At 43.2% G+C, this 22031-nt stretch overlaps 1 protein-coding gene across 1 annotated transcript in view; it reads right to left on the reverse strand.

Moving 5' to 3' along the window:
• aven (apoptosis, caspase activation inhibitor) overlaps positions 1-22031 on the reverse strand; it is a 55689-nt gene that overhangs the window by 19263 nt on the left and 14395 nt on the right. The gene's annotated exons all lie outside the window — the stretch shown is intronic.

The raw sequence follows: 22031 nt of genomic DNA on the forward strand, positions 1-22031 counted from the left end.
TTGCGATTTTCATGAATAGTTAACGTTGCGTTATGCTAATGAGCTTGAGGCTATGATTATGCTCCTGGATACGCGATTGCTCGGCGCAAGAAGTTAAGTCAGATATTGAGAAAAGCAAATCTAAGACAGCTAATCAGCTGTGCCAGTGATTGTCTGAGGTGAGCTTCTCGCCTCTTCCCCCTCGGGTAATTCCAAACCATTTTACACACGCAGCTGCAGACTGGCGGTGTCTTGGACTGGTAGGTGAGTGGATTTCTTCACCTCGTGTTGAGGCTGCTTTCAACCATTTCAAACGTGCAGCTCTCCACCTCATGTTTCCTGGTCTAAATGTTAATTTCATCGGCACTGCTTTTTAGGCACTCTTGTCAAAACTCTTGTTATGCACTCCGTCCGTCTGACATGCTCTCTGAACTCACTCGGGGCATGGGTACTTACTTATGCACAGTTTATAGGAGATTGGAGATTCTCTTAACCCTCCTAAAAATCACATTCATATTTTAACAGAAATACTTTCATCATTTTTCATATTGTATTCACAGCATGTTGGATGAAAACTTGACAGATTAAGGGGATTTCTTTTCGAAGTTATAGTATTTGGTCCATACAGGTTTTAATGACATCACAAAATGAAAACCAATATTACATTCATTTTCCATAGTTCCCCACTGACCATTCCCCACATTCTTTATGTTAGAATTATTGTTCCATTATCCACGTTTTGGGCAGGTAAAAGTATCTTTAGACAAAGGCATTCCTTTGGTTGATAATAAAGGGTAGAAAGAGTTCTCTCCTGCTTAAATTTATGACCTTGCATTTTCTATACTACAAGTGTTAAGGGGAAGAGAGAAGTGGGGGAGATGTCTATTCCATGATGTTTCTACCGCTGCAGTTTAAAGTGGAACTGACACCGTTTTAACTACTTTTGCAAAAACTTGAATCATAATATTGGTTAGGTTTCCTACACAGAACGAGGGGCAGAACAAGCTTCAAGATGTCTATTCCCAAAGCGGCGAAAAATATCCATAAACCCAATAATTAGGCCGATACAGTGACATCGTCACAGAAGCACAGTCCTTTCACCAAGTAGCTACTAATGATCATTTATTATCAATTGGGGAGGGGATTACAAAGGTTAGGCCTAGGCTATACAGTATAAACTGGATGCAGACAGGACAAATGTTTAATTAGGAAGGTGAAGTGTGCTTTGTTCCAGTCTGGTATTCCTGGTCATCAGTGTTAGTGTCGGTTTACAAGTTGGGCCCTCTCAGAGGTTCTCCAAGTGTGTCTGACTCACTGTCTCATGTTTGTTTTAAATTGCCAATTTGGATAGCCACCACTAACGAGCAGGAGCAACGCTTTGATTCGTGAGTTGTTGTGATTCGTGAGTTTGTGTGTGTGTACGTGTGTGTATAGTACAGTGCCAATCCCCAGGGGCTGTATAGCCGTTAGAAGCCCCATGAGCCAGGCCCTCTAAACGGAGCCCAATAGGCCGTCATGATCAACTAAAGTTAACTACAACCAGGAGACACAGAGGTAGATACAGTGTGGGTGGATGGGATGGGAGCCTCGCCTGCATGAAGCATCTTTGATTGGAGCACAGAACTATAGCGCTTGTTTAATGTCTAGTTTTAGGAATGACACTCAACTAGTGGTGCTGCGTCTGTTGTTCAAAAACACAAGGTCGATTTTTATACGTTTATTTTTTTTTTTTACATTTTTTGTTGTCATATATTAGAAAATAGAGGAATGTTAGGGAACTAAATGGCCACAATTTCAGAAGCTTTAAAATAGTTTTGTGCACAGGTAACACTAATGAAAATATAAATTTCCTCAGTCAAGCAGCACACGATGCTGTAATTGGATCGTGCATTTTCAATTATTTGTGAAGTTAGTTGAATATCTGAAGATTCCTGCAGGGGATTTTCTAAATAAAGTGTTATTCCACCCGAACCCATAGCAACCAAGCGTCCATTTAGTCCTGACTGACGTGGGTGACGATGGATGATAGTGGACCCAGCTGTAGAAAGTGACAGAAAGACAAGACTAGACCACAGGCAGTGTGTGTGCGTGTGAGACAGTACTGAGACGTGAGAGAACCTCCTTCCAGGTGCATCATGGCTACTGACTATCCATCAGTATGAGTTAGTCTCTCACTCCAAGTTCAAGGACATGAAGATAAAGACACCCAGAGAGTCAGTGGGTTCTTCTCCCTTCTCCCCCGGCAGCCATCTTGTCAAAAACAGTATCTGGTGTGACAGGAGCTTCTCTCTCCCCTGCCTGTTTCAGACACTGACCAGCCTGGAGAATGTTGATGCTGAATACAGCTCATAGTCTTGTGAAAAACATGACACAGTTTCTTTCTGTTGCACTGTTGAGGGCATCTGCTTTCATTTCTGTCTTTCTCTTCACTCCGCCATGGGAACGAACACAGAGACTCGGGCGGTCAGTTGGGTTTTATTGACATCTATGACATCTCCACGCTCTCAGTCTCTGCCTGCTATCTCCCCTCACTGTTGTGTCGGGTAAATAGAGGAGAGCCATCCAGTCATGTTGTCGTTCTGGTGTCACTGAGGCCATGTGTGTGTGAGAGAGTGTGTGTGTGTGTAAGGAGATTTGTAATGCAGAAGTATAGGCCCTATAAGTGTGGAGGACAGAGGAGCCTCTTAAAGAAGAAGTTACAGGTCTGTGAGAGCCAGAAATCTTGCTTGTTTGTAGGTGACCAAATACTTATTTTCCACCATAATTTGCAAATAAATTCAATAAAAAAATCCTACAAATGTGATTTTCTGGATTTTTTTCCTAATTTTGTCTGTCATAGTTGAAGTGTACCTACGATGAAAATTACAGGCCTCTCTCATCTTTTTAAGTGGGAGAACTTGCACAATTGGTGGCTGACTAAATACTTTTTTGCCCCACTGTATATGGAAGTACTTTAGTGCCCCAAAAAAGGAGTTAATTTCTGTATTCATACAACTTGTCTTATTCCAGATTTTGTTGTGTTACAGGCTGAATACAAAATCGATTACATATATCTGTTTCACACCCATCTACACACAATATAGCCCATAATGAACACACGTTTATAGAAATGTTTGCTAATTTATTGAAAATGAAATACAGAAATATCTAATTTACATAAGTATTCACACCCTGAGTCAATACATGTTAGAATCACCTTTGGCAGTGATTACAGCAGTGAGTCTTTCCGGGTAAGTCTAAGAGCTTTCCACACCTGAATTGCATATTTTTTTCAAGATCTGTCAAGTTGGTTGTTGATCATTGCTAGACAGTCATTTTCAAGTCTCGCCATACAGTTTTGACTTAAATCAGCTTAAAAATCTAACTAGGCCACAAGGAACAATGTTGTCTTGGTAAGCAACCCAGTGTGAATTTTGTCTTGTGTTTTAGGTTATTGTCCTGTTGAAAAGTGAACTTCTCAGTTTCTGTTGGAAAGCAGACTGAACAAGGTTTTCTTTTAGGATTTTTCCTGTTCTTTGCTCTATTCCGTTTATATTCCGTTTATTTTTATCCTAAAAAACTCCCTAGTCCTTGCCGATGACAAGCATACCCACAACATGATGCAGCAACCACCATGCTTGAAAATATTAAAAACAGTGATTGTGTTGGATTAGGCCTAAACATAACACTTTATATTCAGGACATAAAGCTAATTTCTTTGCCACATTTTCGCAGTTATACTTTAGTGCCTTATTGCAAAATACAGGATGCATTAAACAAATATATAGTTTTATTATGTACAGGCTTCCTTCTTTTCAATCTGTCATTTAGGTTAGTTTTGTGGAGTAACTAAGATTTTGTTGATCCATCCTCAGTTCTCTCCCAACACAGCCATTAAACTTCGCAACTGTTTTAAAGTCACCATTGACCTCACAGAGAAATCCCTGAGCGGTTTCCTTCCTCTCCGGCAACTGAGTTAGGAAGGATGCCTGTATCTTTGTAGTTACTGGGTGTGTTGATAAACCACCCTCAAAAGCGATATTCAATGCTTAAAAGGCCGCTAAAATGTTTAAATATCGGTATCTGGTTATTTTTTGGCAAGGAATATATCGGTTATCAGTATCGGCCAAAAATGTAATATCGGTGCATCCATAGCCCTTACAATTCCATTAGTCAGCTTAGTAGAAACCCAGCCCTGGGCCCTTACAAGTGCACTTCCGGGAAGAGACCGTTTTTTTCACATAGCAATCATTATTGCAGAGTTTGAAAAATAAAAGTCCACTGGATTGTTGCAAATAATCATGATATCATTCTGCCAGGTAGGCAGGCATAGGCAACTTTGTAGTTAACATTTAATTGAGAACGTTTTTGAGAAAGCCTTCCCATCTCTACCAGAAGAAGGTTATCATTAGCATCATTCTCTAACGGCTACACAATGTGCAGACATAGGTGCACACCGCACACATACGGGCATTCCTGTGTCTTTTCAGAAAGTTGCATGAAAATACAAAATCACCGATGCATTTTGTTCAAGTCTTATTATTCCCTAGGGCAAAATAATACATTTTCTAATAAGTTCAATATATTTTCGTTGATTTCCTACTAAGTTCAATACATTTTGGAATACTGTTGAATTCCGTTTTAGGGTCAGGATTCTGTGATTCCGTCCATGTTCTCCGGCATCGTAGATTTTATATGGCCCCACAGAAGGCTATTAGCAAGCGTACAACAGAGAGCAGGCGCCACCTTCCAAAGCTCCCATAGGAAATACATAATACCCCTCATATCCTCCAATCAGTTCTCATGACCATCAATACAACTGTTGGGGCCTGGAACATTCATGAGAAGAACACCATGTCTGAGTCCCAAAATGGCACCCTATAGTGCACTAGTTTTCATCAGAGCCCTATGGGCCCTTGTCAAAAGAAGTGCACTATAAAGGGAATAGGATGCCATTTGGAATACAACCAGGCTGTCTAGCTGTCTGTCTCTATGTATCGCCATCAGACACAGGAAGAACGGCTGTGAGACTTATGGTGACAAGGCAATATTTCATCAGATTTGTCTGACTAACAACACGGTTAGAACCGCTGTAGGAACGTGGCTAAAAGCTCAGTTTCACCTTTGAAGACTAGAGACAGCAGCCTAGTCTTAGGAGAAAGGAGGCAGGTGGTTTTCCAATGGTAGAGGAGAGCAGATATGGAAAACGCTTTAAACATTGAATCCTCTGCTCTAAGACTTACCTAACACTAATAACAATTGTAACAGTTGTCATAAATAAACAGTGACATGACTTTAGAGTAACTTTAAACTGTCGTCACACAAACCGTTTGTTCTCTTCGCTAGGTCAGCTAAAGTTTCAAGTTCTCTTTCAAGTATTCATTTCGGTATTTCACTTACGGGATACACCCCCATCGTATTTGTCAGAAGCCTTTATCCACTACGCCAGCCATAATTGGCTGGACGTCGAGACTTGTCCATTGGGAAAGGGTGTCCCTCTAACTCGATAAAAAGGTCAGACGCAGCGTTTCAGTCATTCAAACACCTCTTCTTGCTTTTCATCAGAAAGCTTACCACGACACGACTGCATTTTCCGGAATTAGCTAAACTGTCCACAGACGTGAGTTTACAACTCATTCGCTGGGCGCTATTCTCTGGACTGTACAGTGGTGGCAATTTTCCTTTTCCATAGTTAAAGGAAAATGTTTAGAGGGAGGAACGGGTACAGCTGTAACATGGCTCAACTCATTCACAAAGTCGTATCCAAACCCTGACTGGATGTTAGCAAGCTAGTCACCATGCTTAGACAGCTTTTATGTTTTTATTTTTTACAAGCTACACCAAGCTATCTTTTCTAAATCGGTCTTTTCGGAAACAGTATCTGGCCATCACACAGAGTACCACCATCCAAGATAACCCATAAATCGCTATCTGACTAGCCTACCACGCTATTGGTTTCTGACAGCTAAAAACATCCCAGCTATGGTGACAAAAGCATCTCCCACTCCAAACGAGGAGAAGCTCCCGGCATGAATCTGCTCCTGTGGAAACAATATATTGGCCGAGGACACCAACTCGGTGTGCTCTGCTTGCCTTGGGCTGCAAAATGCCCAGGAAGCGTTAGTCTCTCCCGGCTACTGTCCACACCACTATCGCAACCAAGCTATAGGCCAAGGGATGCAGTCAGAGATGTTATTTCTCACAAAATCAAAAAAAAAAAACAGGGTGCCTCCTATAACGCCACCAGAGGGAGTTACAGCACCTTCTGTGGTGATAGGTCACATAAGCACTCTCTCAGTGCGGGCCGTCCGAGCAGTGCGTTGCCTTTTGGTTCCAAAAGACGGGAGTGGCATACGCCCAATCCTAGATCTAAGTGCTTTAAAACGGACGCATGGGAAAGTATACGTTCAGAATGTTGACCTGAAGGACACTTACTCAACCTGAAGGACAGTTACTTTCACATCTGAATATACCCTTCTCACAGGAAATTGCGTAATCTACGAATTTTGGCATTTCACTGTCATCTCAGGTTTTTACAAAGTGTACCGAGGCCATAGCTCAGAGAGAGGGGCATTCAGCTGATGACGTACATAGACGTTTGGCTGCTATGCGCTCAATCGAGACAAGATGTCTTAAAACACAGTAAGCTGCTCTTGGAACACCTGACAGGTTTCACAGTAAAGAGGGTTCTGATTCCCACGCAGACAATCTCTTTCCTAGGTTTAACCCTAGACTCAGTATCAATACAAAGCAATCTCTTTCCTAGGTTTAACCCTAGACTCAGTATCAATACAAAGCAATCTCTTTCCTAGGTTTAACCCTAGACTCAGTATCAATACAAAGCTTGCCTTTCGGTGGAATGTATAAGAACATTCCATATTTGCCTAGCATTGTTTCGTAAAGGGAACCTGGTCTCTTTCAAAACATGCTTGAGGCTGCTAGGGTTGATGGCATCAGCTTTTAGTAGTCATCCCATTAGGAAGCTTGAATATGAGAGGGTTTCAACGCTGGGTCTCTTCTCTAGGTCTGAGCCCAATACGTCACAAACAACACCATGTACAGATCTCCATAGATCTCCTGGAGACACCCGATGTTTCTGTCACAGGGTGTCCAGATGGGCGCTGTTTTATCCAGAAAAGTAGTCACGAAGGACGCATATCTCTCGGATTGAGATGCGACTCACGAGGACAGAACCGGTGACCCAATCTCGCCCTACTCACAAACTGCCTGGAACTCCTTGCAGCATCCCTATCATTAAAGTTGTTCCTCACATTTCTGGAGGGTCGTCATGTTCTAGTCAGAACAGACAATACCACCGTTGTGGATTACATGAACAGACTAGGGGGACTGCAATCCCCACATACTGGCACACAGACTGCTTATGTGGAGCAGTGTGCACTTCCAGTCATTGAGAGCTACTCATGAATCGGGAGTACTGAATCTAGGGGCAGATTTACTCTCCAGAGGGAACCCTCTATGTGGGGGGGTGGAAGCTCCTCCCAGAGGTAGCCAATCAGGTTTAGATGCACTTCGGCATTCCAGCAGTGGATCTTCACGCATCAATGGAGAATACTCATTGTCCCCTGTTCTTTTCCCTGAAGGATCGGGATATACCGATGGGAGTGGACATGTTGGCTCACGAGTGGCCACACGTCCTCCTGTATGCATTCCCCCCACTGGCCTTGATTTCCCCCACCCTAGCCAGGGTGCAGGAAAAGGGTGTCCTCAAATATGAATAGCGCCACATTGGTCAGAGAAAACACTGGCGAGCGGAGATCACTCAACTACTATGTGGTCAACTGTGGCCCCTCCCTCTGCGTCGGGACATACTGTGCCAGGAGCGTGGGGAGATTTTGAATCCTCACCCGGAAAGGTTGGCACTCTGGACCTGGTCAGTGAACGGTTCAACTTGAACACTGCCGGGCTTCCCCAAAATGTCATTTAGACTATTCAAAGTGGTAGAGCCTCGTCCACCAGGTCCCTTGATGATTGTAAACGGCGTTTGAGGATTGGTGAACTAAGTCACAGACAGTGCAACTCCAGTGCTCTGTCCCAGTAACCCTGTCGTTTCTACAGGAATTATTAGACAAAGGAGAGGCCTTTTCTACTATTGAGGTATATCTGGCAGCTAATTCGGCTTGTCGTGTGGGTTTTGGGAGCACGGCAGTGGGGCAAGGGCGCACGTTGTTCGCGTCCGATGTCCAAACAGCTTGTTTTGAACGCTCTATGCCAACAGCCTTTTGAGCCCCTGGATCAGGTGGCTCTGACGATGCTTTCATTTAAGAGGTATTACTAGCACTGGCCTCCGCCAAGTGTGTAAGTGACATTCACTCTCAGTGCACAATAAGGTATCATCGAGGCCAAACCCTGCCTTTATCCCTAAGATTATTAACCCATCTTTGATGCATCTTCCCCTTGAGCTGGTAGCTTTTAATCCCTCACCGTTTTCCTCTCTGGAACGTCAACTGTTGCAAATGTTGTGCCCAGTACGCGCTCTGCACATCTGTTTGTTTCATTGGTGAAAACTTACACAGCTAAAGCGCTCCCTGAACAGCGCCTCTCCCACTGGATAGTGGGGATATCGCTTTGGCCTACACAAGTAAGGGTCTTCAGTCTCCCGAAGACCCCTACTCTCCCACTGGATAGTGGGCTCATTCCACGAGAGCAGGTATTCCCAAAAAAGACAAGTTGTTCTGCTTCCACGAGCACATCCAATGCTAGCATCAGTAATTCTACATGTGTTGCTAGCCCAGCTAGCATGGACACTGACAGTTGTGAATCTGATGCAGCCGAAGAGCTGCTGCTCCCTTACCTGGGAAAACATCCAACGACAGACAGGTACGTTGGACCATTGAAGAGGCGCAAATGTGATGAGAACTACATTGATTTGGGCTTCACTTACATTGGGAGTAGTGTCTTTCCTCAGCCACAGTGTGTTATATGTGCAAAAGTACTATCTCACAACTCGATTAAACATTCACTCTTGCGCAGACATTTAGAAAAAAAACATGCCAATTTTTAAGCGAGAATTAAGACGACTTTTGAGTAGTAAGACATGTATAAAAGCAACAGATACCATTAATAAGAAGGGGCTAGAAGCGTCTTATATGGTGAGCTACCGAGTGGCTAGGACAGGCAAGCCCCATATGTCTGGGACAATGCTGGGGGAAAAGGCCAAAGAAAATGATACAGACATTGCCTTCATCAAACAACACTGTTTCACGACGCATCAGTGACATGGCATGAGATGTTTTGAAACAATTACTCCTTCGCATACAAGCCAGTGAATTCTATGCATTACAGCTGGATGAGTCAACAGACGTGGCGGGCCTGGTATATGTCCATTACATTTATGGGGGGTCAATTAAGGAAGATATCCTCTTCTGCAAACCACTGGAAACCAGGACAACAGGAGAGAATCTTTTTACACGTACTGGACAGCTTTGTGACATCAAATGGACTTTGGTGGTCAAGATGTGTTGGTATCTGTACTGATGGTGAACAAGCCATGACAGGGAGACATAGTGGAGTGGTAATGCGCGTGCAAGCAGTTGCTCTCGATGCCACTTGGGTCACTTCAGCATCCACCGGGAGGCTCTTGGGTACACCGCAGCATCCACCGAGAGGCTCTTGGGTACACCGCAGCATCCACCGAGAGGCTCTTGCTGCCAAGGGAATGACTGACAGCTTGAAAGTTGTTTTGGACACTACAGTGAAAATGGTTAACTTTGTTAAAGCAAGGCCCCTGAACTCTCGTGTATTTTCTGCACTATGCAATATGGGCAGCGACCATGTAACGCTTTTACAACATACAGAAGTGTGCTGGTTATCAAGGGGCAAAGTATTGACACAAGCTTAAAGTTCTTTACCGGCCATAATTTTCACTTGTCTGACCGCATGATGACGAGCTTCTCACATGACTGGCCTGTCTGGGTGATGTTTTCTCTCACCTGAAGGATCTGAATCTAGGATTACAGGGACTCTGTAATGCCCTGCCTTCAGTCTACTTAACGATATCTGAACAAGAGAGCCTCATCGTAATTGCAACAAGCGGTTCTGTGAAAATTGTATTTAATTAGAAACCACTGCCAGATTTCTGGATTGGGCTGCGCTCAGAGTATCCTGCCTTGGCAAATCTTGCTGTTAAAACAATGATGCCCTTTGCAACCACGTACCTATGTACGAGTGGATTCTCGGCCCTCACTAACATGAAAATTAAATACAGGCACAGACTGTGTGTGGGAAATGATTTAATACTGAGACTCTCCCCAATACAACCCAACATTCAAAGAGTTATGTGCATCCTTTCAAGCACACCCTTCTCATTAACTTCTTCGATATAGGGGGCACTCTTAATTTTTGGATAAAAAAACGTTCCCGTTTTAAACAAGATATTTTGTCACGAAAAGATGCTCGACTATGCATATAATTCACAGCTTTGGAAAGAAAACACTCTGACGTTTCCAAAACTGCTACAGGCGAAACCAAGATGAAATTTCAAACAGGAAATGGCCCAGATTCTGAAGGCGCTGTGTTCCAATGTCTCCTTATGTGGCTGTGAATGCGCCAGGAATGAGCCTACACTTTGTCGTTTCCCCAAGGTGTCTGCAGCATTGTGACGTACTTGTAGGCATATCATTGGAAGATTGACCATAAGAGACTACATTTACCAGGTGTCCGCTTAGTGTCCTCCATCGAAATTATTGCGCAATCTCCAGCTGCGTCCACTTTTCCATTCGGTTCAGAGGAGAAAGGCAACTGCCACGAATGATTTATCATCGAATAGATATGTGAAAAACACCTTGGGGATTGATTCTAAACAACGTTTGCCATGTTTCTGTCGATATTATGGAGTTAATTTGGAAAAAAGTTTGGTGTTGTAATGACTGAATTTTCGGGGATTTTTCTTAGCCAAACGTGATGAACAAAACAGAGCGATTTCTCCTACACAAATAATCTTTTTGGAAAAACTGAACATTTGCTATCTAACTGAGAGTCTCCTCATTGAAAACATCCGAAGTTCTTCAAAGGTAAATTATTTTATTTGAATGCTTTTCTTGTTTTTGTGAAAATGTTGCCTGCTGAATGCTAGGCTAATGCTATGCTAGCTATCAATACCTCTTACACAAATGCTTGTGTCGCGATGGTTGAAAAGCATATTTTGAAAATCTGAGATGACAGTGTTGTTAACAAAAGGCTACGCTTGTGAGTGAATATATTTCTTTCATTTCATTTGCGATTTTCATGAATAGTTAACGTTGCGTTATGCTAATGAGCTTGAGGCTATGATTACGCTCCCGGATACAGGATTGCTCGACGCGATAGGGTAACCTGTGGTGAGTTCACATTTTTTGATGAACAAATAAGGTTTTATATGTAAGATGGTTAAATAAAGAGCAGGATTATTATTATTATTATTATTATTATTATTATTATTATTATTTGTGCCCAGGTCGTGTCACTTCCCACGAGCCAGGTTGTGACAAAAACTCTTGCTCATTGTTATGTTTAATAAATGTATCGTATATGTATGTGTCTGGCAGGCTTACAATGATGGCAAAAAATAACATTTGAGAGTATGCTGACCCTGGTGTTAGAGGGGATACGCAGCTAGAGGATGAATGTTTGAAGGGGTACGGGATAATAAAACATTTGGGAACAACTGATCTCGAGGAATTTCTACGCCCTGGACTTTATATAAAGGAATATCTATCCAAGATATTTGCTCAGCAACGAGTTGGGCTTCGTCTCATACATTTGCTTTTAAAAGGCTTGAGGTCCCTGCACCGACCTTGGCGTGTACTATTTTACATGTAGGATCTTTTGAGGGGCAGTCAGACTGTGTGATATATCGCACAGGGCAGTCAGTCATCAAGATAAGCTTGTCTGGCAATACGAGAGTCAGATTATCCCATTAAAATGAAATATCAAAACTAATACTTTAAATAACTTTAGGTTATGACCGTAACCCCGGATCTCTGATAGTATGAGTGAGGTATTTCACCAGACCGCCCTCCTTGAATGAGCGAGGAAGAGGTTTTGCTTATTTTTTTAAATGACTCAGATGCTGCGTTTGACCTTTTATCGGGTAGGAGGGACACCCTTCTCCGACGCACACGTCTCGACCTCGAGCCAATCATGGTTGGCGTAGTGTAATACAGGCTGTTGACGAATACGCTGGGGGCGTATCCCATAAGTGAAATACCTCACTCATACTATCAGAGAACCGGGATTGCGGTCGTAATCTAGAGTTTATTAGTCGTATGTACGGGATACACATTGTATACATCATCCAATGAAATGCTTACTTTCAGGTTAATTCTCTACAGTGCAAGAACAATACGAACAAAGTAAATGGCTCAGTAGAATAAACATCTTAGCATGAGTATAATACAGGACGGCACAATTTATAGTCCAATATTTAGACGTGTTTTGGGAAGGGGGATGGGGGTGTGTTTAAATTGTGCAGTATTTAGCATTCATAATAAGAGTAGGGAAGAATCAGTTGTGATGTGTGTGTGGCATGAATGTATGTGTGCAATTCCCGTAGCAGGCCGTGATGCAACCGGTCAGGATGCTCTCGATGGTGCAGCGGTAGTATTTGGAGAGGACCCGGGGGCATGGTGAATTTCATCAGTGGAGACGCTGTTGTTGGTCCACGTCAAATCTTTGATGTGGACGCAGATGAAACTTAAAACTGCCGACTCTCTCTACTGTAATGTTGTCACGATAACAGAATTTTGACTTCGATACCAAGTTTAGTATCACAATACCGTCACGATACGATGGCAAAAAAAGAAGATATATTAGCCAAAGTTACAGAATGGCACTTGATCCAGACAGATCTGTTGAGTTCAATATCATTACATTTGAATTTGTTTAGTTTTGAATGTATGCATTTATGAATCAATTATACAAATCATACAATCGATTTGACTTAGTTTTTTTAACCAAATCTAACTAAATAACGGTATAAATATATATGAATGGTAAATCTATTCATAAACTGGGTAAATCAAGATGTAGTCTAGGCCTATTCGCAATACAGGTGAACGCATATGCAACAGGACTGTGTGCATGCATTGCGTTATTGAGCTCGTTTTGGCTGATTTCATGGGGCTACAGATGAAAAACAAAATTGGTTTCCTTTCTATTTGGGAATTATTTTATTATACCGATAAACAACATTTGCATAGAAGAAGCAATTTCTTCTTTGCATATAATTAGTATATTTGGATAGAAGTTCTATGAGTGTCATCTGATGAAGATCATCAAAGGTTAGTGATTCATTTTCTCTCTATTTCTGCTTTTTGTGACTCTCTTTGGCTGGAAAAATGTCTGTTTTTCTGTGACTCGTTGCTTACCTAACATAGTCGTTTGTGGTGCTTTCGCTGTAAAGCCTTTTTGAAATCAGACACTGTGGCTGGATTACCGATAATTGTATCTTTAAAATGGTGTAAAATACTTGTATGCTTGAGGAATTTTAATCATGAGATTTTTGGTTGTTTTGAATTTGGCGCCTTGCACTTTCACTGGCTGTTGGAGGGGTGGGACGCTACCGTCCCACATTTCCCAGAGCGGTTAAGATCACAACGCAAGATATTTCAGACAATAAAGCTAGAAACATTACATTTTTCTAGGTGCACTGGTGCTCCCCCCCAAAAATCCAGGACGCACAGCAAAGTATTTAGCCGCATATTGCAAAGATGATCTTAACTGGTAGAGACGTGAGGCGGGGGAGACTAAATTAATATAGCTTTATCAGCATTGAAATCAGAAATATTTTGCGTTATGGTTTGCATATTATCACCAACAAGGTACTAGGGTCGTGAATTGATGTTAGCTTCAGCTGTTAGCGAGCAAGGAAAGTTAGCTTCCATCTTTGTGGGCTACCAGTATCTTATTGCATTGTAACATGTTCTAGCCTGTATGGACATTGTTTTGTGAACAGTAATTAAAAGTTTCAACATTTTCTACATGCTGTGATGATATTCAAGTGTGTTAACTTCAGTGCAGCATGAGTGGTGATGCAGTCCAGACTCCCACTGGGTTCAGTGGTTCCTCAGGACAGACTAGAGTCAGAATGAGAGGGGAGCAAACATGATGCAGTCCAGACTCCCAGTGAGTTCAGCGGTTACTCAGGACAGACTCGTGCCAGCAATCAGTAAGTGGAGAAGGCACAGTGCTATAAGGGGGCATCGGATGTGCTGATAGACACAAGGGTTGGTCGCTATCCAGATTTTCACATTGTCCTTCTCTCATCCTGGGATTTATGGTATTACCATCTATGCACAAGGGGGCACTAAAAACGAAACAAGTTAGGCACATTGGACGTCTATTAGCAGAATGTTAACAAAAGTAATAGAGATTTTCTAGAGGCTGCTAGCTAAATATGCTAACGACCGCAAACAAAAATGAAAGACCAGCAATCCAGCTCATAAAGTTATACATATAGGTAGCAGCTATCGAATGCCTTTTTTTTTGCGTTTGGACATTTACAAGCAAATGTGAACGAGAGACATTGTGCAAATGAACCAAGTTTTGACGCATGCTTGTCTGAAGTAAGAAGAGCAGGTGCTCTAGAGCAACATGTGTACATGCTGTGTCTGTGTGGAGTCGCTAAGGCAACGGGCCTGCCTGCTCTGCTCAGAGAAGAAGGGGGGAGGAGCAGACTGAGGGGCTGAGAACAGTGAGGAAAAAATAAATAAAGTAAAATCAAGATAGCAGCAGTGGCAACTGTACAGATAACTCATCCAAAAGAGCTTCGACTTCTCAAACACGGCAGAAAGCCAACACTATTTGAAGCATCCAATACAAAAAAAATAGATCTAGATTACACTCAGTTTTTTTTTTTTGTATTATGCAAATTTGATATCCTCAGGGGCACCGACATTGACCTTAGAGGGTTAACAGTTAGTGTGGAGGAGGTGTTGTGGTTATCAGGCCTACAACCGTGGTGTCGTCACCAACCCTGTATTAAGAGTCCATGTGGAGGTGTTGTTGCCAACCCTGTATTAAGAGTCCATGTGGAGGTGTCGTCACCAACCCTGTATTAAGAGTCCATGTGGAGGTGTCGTCACCAACCCTGTATTAAGAGTCCATGTGGAGGTGTCGTCACCAACCCTGTATTAAGAGTCCATGTGGAGGTGTTGTTGCCAATCCTCACAGTCTGTGGTCAGCCCTTCAGGAAGTCCAGGATGCCGTTACAGAGGGTGGTATCCAGACCCAGGGCTCTGAGCTTGGTGACGAGCTTGGAGGGAACAATTTGTAAGTCGCTCTGGATAAGAGCGTCTGCCAAATGACTTAAATGTAAATGTAAATGTGTTGAATGCTGAACTGTAGTCAATGACCACCATTCTCAAATAGGTGTTCTTCTTGACTAGATGTGTAGCGGCTTTGTGACTAGTGATGGAAATGGCATCTTCCATGGATCTGTTGGAGTGGTAGGGTAATTAGAGTGGGTCCAGTGTGCCTGGCCTTGATGTGGGACATGACCAGCCTCTCAAAGCACTTCATGATGACCGGGGTAAGTGCAATGGGGCGAGTCATTTGGGAACGTCACCTTGTTTTTCTTGGGCACTGGGACGACGGTCTCCTGGAAGCAGGTGGGGACTGATGTCTGAGAAGAAGCATGCCAGCTGGTCAGCACACGCTCTGAGGACGTGGCCAGGGATGCCGTCTGGGCTGGCGGATTTGTAAGTATTCACTCTTTTGAGCATTTTCCTCCTGTAAGTCTCGGAGAGCGAAAGCACCTAGACGTCAAGAGCAGCGGGAGTCTTCCTGAATGGCTCAGTATTGTCTGCCTTGAAGCGAGCATAGAATGTGTTGAGCGTGTCTGGGAGGGAGGCTTCAGCAGGCACCACACAGCTGGATTTGCCTAAACCAGCTAGACATACTGCTATCCAACCAGCTTACCTAATACCTAAAACAGTGAAAGGCTATAGGTCATAACAGTCTGTAGTCATAAGCTGTTATGACTATTATATGACATTGTTATGACAGTGTTATGTAATGCTAATGGTCTCATTGCTTAATGAACAGCCTTCACTAAGCAGGCCTGACCCAGGCCAGAGAGAAGGATGTTGTTGTTATGGCGTCGTCTCATTGGTCAGATATGACTGAATCCCCCTCAAGCATAGCCTAACACACAACAATGCAAAGATAATTTATTATTTAACTAGGCAAGTCAGATGAGCAAATTCTTATTTACAATGACAGCCTACCCCTAATATGTACAACTAGTATAGTACTACAAACACTGCAAAGTGTACTAGAGACTACAAGGCTATACTAGATTAGAAGCAGGGTCAATCCATTTGAATTCAATATTATTATTATTTTTTGGGGGGGGAAAGTGAGACTTTTTTTAGACCGGAATTTAAAAAACATTCAAAAGATGAAAGGTGCTCAAAGTTGACCTATATTGCATACACCAAACTGCAGTGGTCTGAAGGGATTGGTCAACTCTATTAATTATATTTATATGATTTGAAATGACACCCACCCTGTATTCAAGATCATGTAGCGCCTCAACCGATGGCAGCAACAACAAACATCTCAGACAGTGTCAAGTAGGATCTAAACTACAATAACTGGTATAATAACTGGTATATTTTGATCTGTAAAAATATATTTTTAATGTATTTATCAAGAAATTATGAAATAGTTTGACAACACTGTTTTTAAGCGTTTAAATTCAAAACTCAATCATTTATCTTTTCCAGTGATGAAGACATGGATGTCTCAAGATATAGTGGGGTATGTAACATAGTTCAACTCTGAACACCGTGATCTCCTGAATGCTTTGGCATCACTTTCTGACCACTTCCACCTACAGGGTAAACATCTATGGAATCTTTTGTTTAGAATCAAAAAGGGATGATGTCAAAAAGTGATACCCAGCGATAATAAGGTAGTTGATTGGGGATAAATTAAAATAAGATATGCATTGAGGAGAGTTTTCATTTGAATTTCAGTTTACTTTCTTGCGAACGTCTTGTCAATTTTTTAAATTAATTTTACCTTTATTTAACCAGGCAAGTCAGTTAAGAACACATTCTTATTTTCAATGACGGCCTGGGAACAGTGGGTTAACTGCCTGTTCAGGGGCAGAACGACAGATTTGTACCTTGTCAGCTCGGGGGTTTGAGCTCGCAACCTTCCGGTTACTAGTCCAACGCTCTAACCACTAGGCTACCCTGCCGCCCCAATAACAATATTTATTTTCTGTCATACGCTGCTGATCTATTTATCTTCCAACAGACGCGTGTACCCGTGGACACTCACGCCCCCATGGAGCTCAATATGGACACTCGCGCCCCCATGGGGCTCAATATGGACACTCGCGCCCCCATGGGGCTCAATATGGACACTCGCGCCCCCATGGGGCTCAATATGGACACTCGCGCCCCCATGGGGCTCAATAAGGACACTCGCGCCCCCATGGGGCTCAATATGGACACTCGCGCCCCCATGGGGCTCAATAAGGACACTCGCGCCCCCATGGGGCTCAATAAGGACACTCGCGCCCCCATGGGGCTCAATATGGACACTCACAACCATGGGGTTCAATATGGACACTCACAACCATGGGGTTCAATATGGACACTCACAACCATGGGGTTCAATATGGACACTCACAACCATGGGGTTCAATATGGACACTCACAACCATGGGGTTCAATATGGACACTCACAACCATGGGGTTCAATATGGACACTCACAACCATGGGGTTCAATATGGACACTCACAACCATGGGGTTCAATATGGACACTCACAACCATGGGGTTCAATATGGACACTCACAACCATGGGGTTCAATATGGACACTCACAACCATGGGGTTCAATATGGACACTCACAACCATGGGGTTCAATATGGACACTCACAACCATGGAGTTCAATATGGACACTCACAACCATGGAGTTCAATATGGACACTCACAACCATGGAGTTCAATATGGACACTCACAACCATGGCGCTCAATATGGATTCTTATATAACCATCTTTGCTGCGGGGGTCCGGGCGCATGCCCCGTGGGAGATTGTTTTTGGTCGAACGACTGAGGTCACTTCTGGTGACTTTTTAAAAAGACATTCTACTCCAAAAACATGAAAATGTAATTATGTCGACACCATCTGAAATACACTAACTGATGCGCAGGCAGGTCACCGACAGCTGGTCAAACACTCAATGGACCAATCACACGTCATATCCTCCGCTGCCACTCCCACTGCCTGTTAGGATTCTGTGTGTGTGTGTGTGTGTGTGTGTGTGTGTGTGTGTGTGTGTGTGTGTTTGTGTGTGTGTTTGTTTGTGTGTTTGTGTGTGTGTGTGTGTTTGTGTGTGTGTGTGTGTTTGTGTGTGTGTTTGTGTGTGTGTGTGTGTCAGAGCTATCAAATTAACTCGTTATGTATTAGGAAGTGTCAGGCTGTCTGAAGATCTATTACCCAACGGCAGTGGACACCCACACACTCCTCCTCCTCTCCACCCCTTCTTCCATCTACATGTTCAGTGTCCTGTAACATGACGAGCCATGGGGAATTTCTCCTCCCGCCCAGCCTCGGCTCCATCTGTGACTGTGGTCCGCGTGGAGTAGACCCAGGCTGTAGCCTCCACGCCTGGGAAATCTCAGACATGCTCCATCACCCATAGTCCACATCAGAGCTGCTCGAACTTCAACAGAGATCCAGAGGACGGTTGACTATCTGCTCTATTTCTTTGCATAAGAACGTGAACGCCAGAGATCACCTAGATCACACTCTGCTTTTCCCAGAAGGAGACTCGGAGATTTCACTGGAATGACCTGAGAGAAGACATCATCCTTAGTCCCTCTCGATTGTAAAACGGAGATCTACAGAGATGACATCCGTAGTATCTATTGTAAACAGAGATCTACAGAGATGACATCCGTAGTCTCTCTCGATTGTAAAAAGAGATCTACAGAGAAGACATCCTTAGTATCTATTGTAAACAGAGATCTACAGAGAAGACATCCTTAGTATCTATTGTAAACAGAGATCTACAGAGATGACATCCGTAGTCTCTCTCGATTGTAAAAAGAGATCTACAGAGAATACCTAGGATAGGATAAGTAATCCTTCTCACCCCCCCCCTTAAATGATTTAGATGCACTATTGTAAAGTGGCTGTTCCACCGGATGTCAGAAGGTGAATTCACCAATTTGTAAGTCGCTCTGGATAAGAGCGTCCGCTAAATGACTTAAATGTAAATGATGTAAATGAGAAGACATCCGTAGTCTCTCTCTATTGTAAAAAGAGATCTACAGAGAAGACATCCGTAGTCTCTCTCTATTGTAAAATGAGATCTACAGAGATGACATACATGATTTCAACATCTCCTCCTTTCTCTCTGCTGTAAAGGTCACAGCTACAACTGGGGAAGTCATTCTACTGGCCACTAGGGAAGAGAACTGCTCAGCCTCCAATCAGCCTGGCTCAGAGAGGCTGTCTGTCACTTACAGACTGGAGCTACTGTAAACAGGTCATGCTGCTCTGGACTAGTGGAGACACTGAACACTATGAGGTGAGAGCAAATACCTTTACCTAGCCTTTCTGCTCGGGTTATTCTGACCTGGTGGAGTGGAGCACGGGAAAGAGCAAGTGAGAAGGAAGATTTAGAGAAAGAGAGAGGCATTGAAAAGCAGAGGAAGGGTAAAGAGAGGGAGAAGGTTGAAGAAAGAGAGCAAAGGAAGGAGAGAGAGAGAAAGAGCTCACCTGGAGGACAGGTAAAGGAATAGCTAAGATCATATTGAAGAGGAGCGTGACCGTGTGGAAGACTTCCTAGCACCGGAGAGACATATCTGGGAGATGACATATCTGCTGTGAGTAGCCTGTGTTTCACATCTTTTAATGACTCAGGAAATTAAAAAAATAAATCACTGAACAAGTGCTTAACTATAGTATGCCTACTGCTAGTGTTTGATTTAAACAGTTAAATTGCTCTGGTATAATAAAATACCTATATCAGGGGAATTAGTCAATATTTGATGAGCTTATGCGGAATTAGATCACAGGATGACCTAGATTGGCGTATAATTCTGACAAATATTTAATGACAATATTGCACAACTTAGTTGTTTTTTTTTCCAGAGGAAAACAAATAAGCTCGGCTACAGTAGTTTGATACCTGTAATTGTTTTTTCTCTCTCCCAAAAGTAAGCTATAGGCGACCTATAGAACTATAAAAGAGATAATTATATTTATACAGATATACCCTCATGTCCTGTATGCAGATTATGACTCATTAAGCTCCCAAATGCTAAGAGCCTAAAGCAAATTCAGAGTTCACATACACCGTGACGCGATAGACTAGCGTCCCATTGTGACCTACTGGCCGCGGGGGACACTCCTCCCCAAAATACCCAGCCAATGCGGCTTCGCATCAGCATCCTCTACTCATTTAAAATGTGACAGTTGGAGAAACAGTTTGATCCGCTCTACAAATTCAAGAAGCTGTGTGCATCCAGCATTCTACAAGCCTGTTGTGAGTTTACGCATTCTGGACTGATAAGACACTCAACCTGACTCAACCTCTGAGAAAAGGTTCAGAGAGAGGAGTTTCTAAAGAGGATCCATCTTTGAAACCATAGGAAACAAAGCCACAAAAGAGGCAGTTGGAGACTCATTGTTACAGACTCACAGCTCATTGTCTTATGTGGTGGAGAGCTGGGATGGATGGGAAACCTTGAAGAGGGGTTGGGGGGGCCACAACAACAAAAAATCTGAAATCATTGTGAGGGGGCCACAGTGGTTCACAGGTCTGGTAACCACATCTATACCTGGATGTGGTAAATATATCTGCTCTCCACACCGTGCTGTTGAAGTGTAACCAAGAGCTCGTAACCAACACTTCATAACCACAACACTAAAAAAAAGGCTATCCACATAGCTGTCGGTTGGGATTGAAACGTTGCCGTTGTTGATTTTTCTCCTTGTATAATAGATCATGCAATACGTCACGCGGCTTTGTTGTAATGTAATATAATTTATTTTTTGTCATGTTTGCATTAGCTATTTTATTCTTACTCTGTAAGGGCTCTATGAAATCTGTATCTCTGAAATGTAAAAGGTCATTTCCCATCCGGCAGACATATGCAGTGTTTACCTTTCAACCCCGCTGTAATGCTGAACCACCACCATATGGATTGAATAAAGCCCGTAGTGTCCTTAGCTACACTTAGCTACACTACATGACTAAAAGTATGTGGACACCTGCTTGTCAAACATCTCATTCCGAAATCATGGGCATTTAAACGGAGTTGCCCGCCCCCCCCCCCCTCCCTGCTATAAGAGACTCCACAATCTTCTGGGAAGGCTTTCCACTAGATGTTGGAACATTGCTGCTATAACAGCCTCCTCTCTTCTGGGAAGGCTTTCCACTAGATGTTGGAACATTGCTGCTATAACAGCCTCCTCTCTTCTGGGAAGGACTTCCACTAGATGTTGGAACATTGCTGCTATAACAGCCTCCACTCTTCTGGGAAGGCTTTCCACTAGATGTTGGAACATTGCTGCTATAACAGCCTCCACTCTTCTGGGAAGGCTTTCCACTAGATGTTGGAACATTGCTGCTATAACAGCCTCCACTCTTCTGGGAAGGCTTTCCACTAGATGTTGGAACATTGCTGCTATAACAGCCTCCACTCTTCTGGGAAGGACTTCCACTAGATGTTGGAACATTGCTGCTATAACAGCCTCCACTCTTCTGGGAAGGCTTTCCACTAGATGTTGGAACATTGCTGCTATAACAGCCTCCACTCTTCTGGGAAGGCTTTCCACTAGATGTTGGAACGTTGCTGCGGGGACTTGCTTCCATTCAGCCACATGAACATTAGTGAGGTTGGTGCACTGACGTTGGGCGATTAGGCCTGGCTCACAATCGGCGTTTCAATTCATCCCAAAGGTGTTCGATGGGGTTGAGGTCAGGGCTCTGTGCAGGACAGTCAAGTTCTTCCACACCAATGGAAGGAGTCCACTGGCGGCGAGCTTTACACCCCTCCAGCCAATGCTTGGCATTGCGCATGGTGATCTTAGGCTTGTGTGCA

This window comes from Oncorhynchus masou, chromosome 16 (genome assembly GCF_036934945.1).
Source record: "Oncorhynchus masou masou isolate Uvic2021 chromosome 16, UVic_Omas_1.1, whole genome shotgun sequence".
Classification (NCBI taxonomy): domain Eukaryota; kingdom Metazoa; phylum Chordata; class Actinopteri; order Salmoniformes; family Salmonidae; genus Oncorhynchus; species Oncorhynchus masou.